At 35.3% G+C, this 7157-nt stretch overlaps 1 pseudogene; it reads left to right on the plus strand.

The window, feature by feature from the left end:
- Window positions 1-288: 288 nt before the first annotated feature.
- Window positions 289-6936, plus strand: LOC120185648 (annotated as a pseudogene).
- Window positions 6937-7157: the final 221 nt, after the last annotated feature.

The following is a 7157-nucleotide window of genomic DNA, read 5'->3' on the forward strand; positions in this document are numbered from 1 at the left end:
AAACACTTGAATTCATTCATATTATTCGTAGAAGCACTCAAAGCACTACGGCTGCCTGCTCTTCACTGCTCTGCCATTGGCCGATTGCTCATTTTCATGGCAATTCCCTACCACTCTCCATAAATTCATTAAATAAATTATTGAATTTATTACATGTCGCATGCACTATATTCATTATTAGAAAATTCCAATTACATATAAGACAATAATCCATTTATATATATATATAAATTGTGCTGAGTTTGCCCTAGCAACCACCACCGACCCGTTTTTCTTTTTCAGGCAAAAATGGGATTGTTGAGGGATGCCGGCGTTGTTTACAAGCCCGTGGAGCAGATTGATCTTGGTCCTTGCAGCAATGAGTCGTATTTTAGAGTCGATAAAGGTTTTCTTTTTAACCAAATCATTTTTTTCTGCATTACTTTATCATCGTCAGCAGCAGCTTAGCTGAAAATGAGAAAATTATATCATTTCAGTATACTGTGATTTTAGTTTCTGAAAACCAACAGCTTAGAAGTGTTGTTCTCACAAACTGTTTTAACATTTTTTTTTGGTTTGGTGATTGAAATCAAGAAATTCGAGATGAATTGCAGTTGTTCTGTTTCTACTTAGGTTTAACTTACTAAAATGGTGCTCTAGTAGTTGCTCACTTTCTGGTTAAATGGATAAAACTGTTTTGACGTTTGGGAATGTTAAGTTAAGCAGCTGAATTCAGAACTTAAAGGGATTACCCTTCAGAAGGGGATGTTTAGTTTTACTTGATTGATCTTCAGTTTGAGTGGATTTTTACAATTTTTTTTTGGATATAGCTCCTCGTATGGCTGGATTTCTGCTGAAAATCTTTGCCTGGTTCTTGGAGTCAAGGATCATTGGAGCGTTGTTGTTGCACATCGTGAAGAAGAACAATCAAGTTCACAAGGTCACACTTGTTAGCTTAAACACTTGATTAGAAATCAGAAATTGATGTTTAGTTCAATATATTGTTAGGCTCTGTATAAAAACATGGCAATCATCCAAAATGAAAGAAGAGTGGAATTTTCTGCTCTTTAAATACTTGTAAAACACTGACTATGTCTTGGAAATTTAAAATGGTTGCTTATCTGCTATTTATCATGAACTTCTTTCTGTCTGTCTTCCCTTGAACAGCTTGTTACCAATGCAACTCTCGTGGAGCCACCTATGTTCATTCCCTTACATCCTATTACTGGTATGTGTTAGATACTTTTCGCAATTCACATGCTTCAGTATTCGGATTACTGTATTTTGGATACTCCTGGTACTTCACCTTCATCAATCATCAAAATAAATAGAATTAAACTTTTTTTTTCTGTTTATAGTAGAATTATGTTATGAAGCATTTTAGAACTAGTTAAACATTGCATCATAAAATTTGCTGCATTAAAATATCCATGAATTTTTTGTCACTTTTGTTTACAATACCAAGAAAGGAATGCCAGGCTAGAGACCACTACTTCCTCTTCTTTCCTCCATAAATGAGAAACCAACATGGAAGAAACATAGAATACTCTCCTTATATATTACACCAAATTGGATTCCAGACGCTGGAAGTTTATTATGTTCCATAGTTGTTTGATGAACTTCTAATACTTAATCTATTGAAATTGTAAGAGACAACTATAAGAATGATCATTACATCAGCCAGTGGTTGGGCTACATGATTGCTGGTCGAGGTAGGTGACAATAACCTGGGAAAATAAAAGTGCACTTTGCTTAGGATATGAAGTATTGAGAATGTTCATATCATGTATTTGTGCTGCGTTTGTTGCTAGTAGTTTTATTAAGCTTTTGTTACACCATACAAACATACCTTACACCCTCATATCTTGATATCAATGTGCACTCTCCTTTTTCGAATGTGTTTCTTGTCTCGTGTCTAATTAGATTGCATAACACAGAGCTTAATCAACAAGAAGTCAAACAAATCGACTCTGATGCATCTCCACCAGAACGAGTTCAAGAGGCAATAAATTGCATTCCTGTAACCTCGGAGAAGTCATTGGATGATCTAAAACCCAGCTGCTTCCGACGCTGGACAATAGCAGATTACTCAAGAACCTATAGTACAGGGGATATAACTCCACTAAGGGTATTATTCTTGGCTCTCTCATTTATGGCATATTTTCACCATTTTTTGAGACTTTCTTGATAGTTTGTGTCCTTAATTTTTGGTTTACTTTGGACATGAAAATCAAATTTCAATTTGCAGGTTGCAGAGCATTTTATAGATGCTGTGCGTGTATCTTGCAGTCCTCCTTTGCCAATGTCCTTCTTCATTAACTATGATGCTGAAGATATCCTAAGGCAAGCTAGAGAGTCAACGATTCGGTATGAAAGAGGTAACTTTTTTAGTGTAATTAATCATCATTTACCTATACTAATGTGCTTTTTAATGGAGACATTGTTGTGTCATTGTCCTGAGCCACAAGGACGTTAGACATTGTTGATAAGCAGACTTAGCAAAATTGGACTTTGATTTTAATGTAGAATCCCTTTTATTTATAATATCCTGTTGTCAATATCATCTAGACTCAAGGCATTCACACGGATCTCATTATTCTCTTCTGCAGGGAATCCAATATCTGCTCTAGATGGAGTCCCGATTGCTATCAAGGATGAAATAGATTGTTATCCATATCCAACCACAGGTCTCCTAAGTTCTTTACTTGCCATTTTTTTATTCACATCAATTTTCTTTTCTGGAGGCATTTTTGTCCCTATCTTGCTCTTGATTCTTCTAGGAGGCACAAAGTGGTTGCAAAAATTTAGACCTTGCACTGGTGATGCTTGCTGTGTTATGCGCCTCAGATCCTGTGGGGCTATACTTGTTGGAAAGACTAATATGCATGAGCTTGGAGCTGGAGTAAGTGGGATAAATCCCCACTATGGGTGAGAATTTCTATTTCTGTCCCTTTAATAAACCACAAATGCTATGTTTAAATACAATGATATTCTGCTCTTATTTAATCTCCATTATATGTGCATAACATCTTGATTACAGATTAATTATCCTCAGTCTTAATTACACATTAATTTACAGTCAACCAACGTCACTAATTTTAACATTTCCTTTTCTCTTATCTAAGTTCTTTCCATTAATAGATATTAAAGTTTGTAGTGTGTAAAATTTGTGATTGCTGCCAGGCCTATTAGAAATCCCTATGATCCCAACAAAATTGCTGGTGGTTCTTCGAGTGGATCTTCTGCAGTGGTGTCTTCAGGGTTATGCCCTGTTGCTCTTGGTGTGGATAGCGGAGGTAAAAAACTCGTCCTTGACAGAAAAAAGTAAAAAAACCATGAAATGTTTTTTTTTGAAAAGATTCCGAAAATGTTCTGAAAAAACATATAGCATTAAGACAGCTTCATAACAAAATCGACATAAACCGAATCAAACCAATAAGCCTTAATCCTGATATACTTGCAGATAAGAAAGTTTGAGTACATATTATTATTTTTCAAATTAACTAAAAGTTCCATTCTAAGTTTGAACATCAGTAATAATATAATAGGTAGTACTATTACCTCCATCATAGAAGAAGCATGTGTAATTTGTCACAGGTTCACAGGATACTATTATCCCAAGACTTTTGTACTTCATCAATATTATAAAAGTCTACTAGGATTAAGAGTTCTTTCGTTCCTATTACTTTGAGAAGATATGCACGAGAATCATTATTTATCATCCTATAAGGAATCGTTACTTATCACTCTCCTTAATTTAGAGTGGCTGTACCATAGTTTGTATTTCAAGTCAATTGTTTTCTTTATAATTAAAAAAAAATATGCTGCCTTATTCTATACACCATCGTACTATATGAATAAGTTTAAAGGGCCAATGTACTTCCCTTGTGGATTCTGTGTAGGATCTGTGCGGATGCCTGCATCACTTTGTGGTGTTGTTGGGTTCAAACCTACTTTTGGATGTATACCTCATTCAGGGTGAGAACTTATTTAATTAAAATAACTCTATAATTTTTAAAATTTAGAAAATATCTGAAAATTCATATGCTGTTTCCAGTGTTCTTCCTCTGAACTGGACAGTGGGGACAGTTGGAATAATAGCAGCCACCTTAGAGGATGCATTTATCGTGTAAGTATTCTCTCTCTCTCAATCTATAATTCCATTTCCTTTTTAACTTTTATAGATTACATTTTTAGTCGTAAATGGACTCTGATTAGTTTTCTGTTTTCAGTTATGCTGCTATTAGTGGTGAACTTCACTCACATAAGCCAACCACTTTACCTGTAAGTACATGCTCTGTAAGACACCACAAATTCTGCACGTCTTTGCCTTCTAGTTTTGATATTAACACGTTTTTTTAAAGTCAAAATTGGAGTATAGAATCTGTAGTTGAGTTTGCCAAAATACTATGAACATGGCATTTTATGACTTAAGTTCAATTTTATCATCAATTATATGACTTGAGTTCAATTTTATGACTTCTTCTGCTGAATCATAAAGTATTTATATGAACCATTCTAAGCTTGGACAGCTTTTGCGCTTTTTTTTCTTGGCACATGGATACTTACAGCCCAAAGTGCATTTTCCGCTGCTGAACTCAACAAATCCAATATCAAACATCAGATTTGCAAAATATGGAGAGGTTAGTGATGTAATTACTAATTAAGTTCAATTTTATCATCAATTATGGCTTAAAAAGTGGACCGACATTCTATTTTTTGAACCATTGATTGGTTCGGTTAGTGGTTCAATGATTGCAGTGATGAAATCAGAATATGCTGCTCCGATGCTCTGAACTTGCTATGCGACCAATACAAGTGGAAGGTACTAACAGTGGATGCAATTTTCAAACAATGAATGGCCATGTTTCGATATTATAATTTGTCGTATATAGACCGTGTGAGCAATCAACCTCCCTTTAATTAGAAGTTAGAACCTAATCAGATGATAAACCTCCTGAGGAATAAAACACATTGGTATAAAATGCAATAAATTGAATGTTAGATGATTCCAAGTGATTGCTCACTAGTCTGAAAAGTTGTACCATTCAAGACTGTAGGGGTAACTATACCAGATATAGAATCAATGCTCCTTGCACATTATGTGACCATTAGTTCAGAATGCTGCACTTCACTGAGTTCTCATATGGAAAAACTGTAAGTTCTCTTCGGACTTCGATCGCCATATTATGTTTTTATGTTCATTTTATCTAGAATTTTAAAGTTCATATCTTACACTATAAACTTTTCGAAACAGTGATTTTGCAGAAATAGGATGGGATGTTAGAGTAGCACTTAGGGTATGTGGTGCTTTCCACGGCAAAGAGTACATAAAGGCCCAGAAAATGAGGTAAATTGTAGCCAATTCTTAATTCATTGATTGATTTTTTCAAAGTTACAAATTTTAAATAAATGATTGTTAATGATTTGATAATGTTCTTTTCAGTCCAATCATTTGTTCTATTTTCTCAAGAGATCAAGTCTTTTCACTTGTGAATAGAAACCGTTTCAAGTAGTAATAAGTGAGTTCAACATAGTATTTTCTGAAGTTGAGTTAGATTAGCTGTCAATATATATGTTTGCATGCTTCAAATTATCAGACGAAGTTTGACCTATGCTACTCCGACTCTTCATTTTTTTCTTGAAGTATTCATGTCTGACACCCTTGCCCAAACCCTACTTGGACACAGGTAAGGGAATATGATCCTCTGAGGACTTTCCAAATACAAAGAATCTTAAGAAAAAACTGAACATATCCATGTTAGGCACATACTCATGTGCAACATTTGCACCCAAATCCGAGTAATATGGGTTATGATTTTAGATTCTGCAAGCTTGTTATGATAATTTAGTTTGACTGCACATAAGCAGGTACCGCCAGATGCAGATTCATAACAATATATTCGCCATGGCAGATGTCATAGTTACTCCATCAACAGGGTAAATTGTTTTTTACTGCAGAAGCTCACATGTATTTTAATAGAGCTCTTTTTTCTCGAGGCTCTAAAATCATTAGCGCCTTTATTTCACTTCAACTTCCATCTCCAAGACCTAGTGTTATAGTGCCTTAGTTAAATGAGCTTTTTGTCGAAACAGTCGGACTGCATACTCGATAATCGATGATGCTCTAAAGACCGGTGAAGTTGACTGCATAAATGGAGGTATCAATTTTGACTGGATTTCCCGTATGTGTTTACATTTAAATCTTTGTGCTCTCAGTCTACGTGAGAATGGAAGTATATCATTTTTTCGTTATTTCAGCTGCCCTTATCCGATATCAGATAGCACCAAACTTTTTGGGATTACCTGCTGTGACTGTTCCTGTACGAACCTTATAACTACTCATCTTTATAATTTTTTATATTGCTAGCTAATGGCTGTTAGCTTCATTCAAACACTGCAATTATACTAATACCATTTCTCCTTGTCTGCTTGGTAGGTCGGCTATGACAAGCCGGTTTGCCGATTGGCCTTCAATTCATCGGGAAACCGTGGTCGGAACCTACGTTAATGCATATTGCATACGCGATGCAGGTAAGCCACTTGCTTTTCTGTCTACAGTTGCTTTTCGTTTCATCTTTCATATTCTGGCATAGAATTTGAACTACGGTTTTCAAATTCAACACCTCGGAAAAGTATGGAATCTGGTGTATTTGTGTTATCTTAGTTGTACATTATGGCTAAAATGTAAAACATTTGGTTTCAGGCCCTGTGCATCTCGGACTATAGAAAGCCAAAGGTTTTCTATGATCTACTCGATAAGAACTGAGCAGTGCAGGGCAGGGCAGGGCGGGAACCACCACAAAGCGGCCGGAAGGTAATCGGACTTCGAAACTTTTGGTAGTTTTCATAGTTTCTTCTGAATGATGGAATGACCTTGTACATTTTGGGTGCTTAAAACAATAAGTGTTGCTCCTGAAAGTTGGTATTTTACCTAAGTCCCTAACTATTTTGAAAGACATGAAATGTTTGGACCTATAATGATAAGGTTCCATCATGTTACATTAAATGCAAATGCATTTTATATACTTGAAGTAACTTTTAGGATCTCTTGGAAAATTTGAAGGAAATGAAAGCCCGAAAGAAATCCTTTTGTTGATGATGTTCATCGTTCACATTTGAAAAATTATCTACAAGCAACTTGTTTAAACATTTCTGTGTTTAAAAAAATTATGTGT

The sequence above is a fragment of the Hibiscus syriacus genome, unplaced genomic scaffold, assembly GCF_006381635.1.
Source record: "Hibiscus syriacus cultivar Baekdansim isolate YM2019G1 unplaced genomic scaffold, ASM638163v2 tig00113124_pilon, whole genome shotgun sequence".
Classification (NCBI taxonomy): Eukaryota; Viridiplantae; Streptophyta; class Magnoliopsida; order Malvales; family Malvaceae; genus Hibiscus; species Hibiscus syriacus.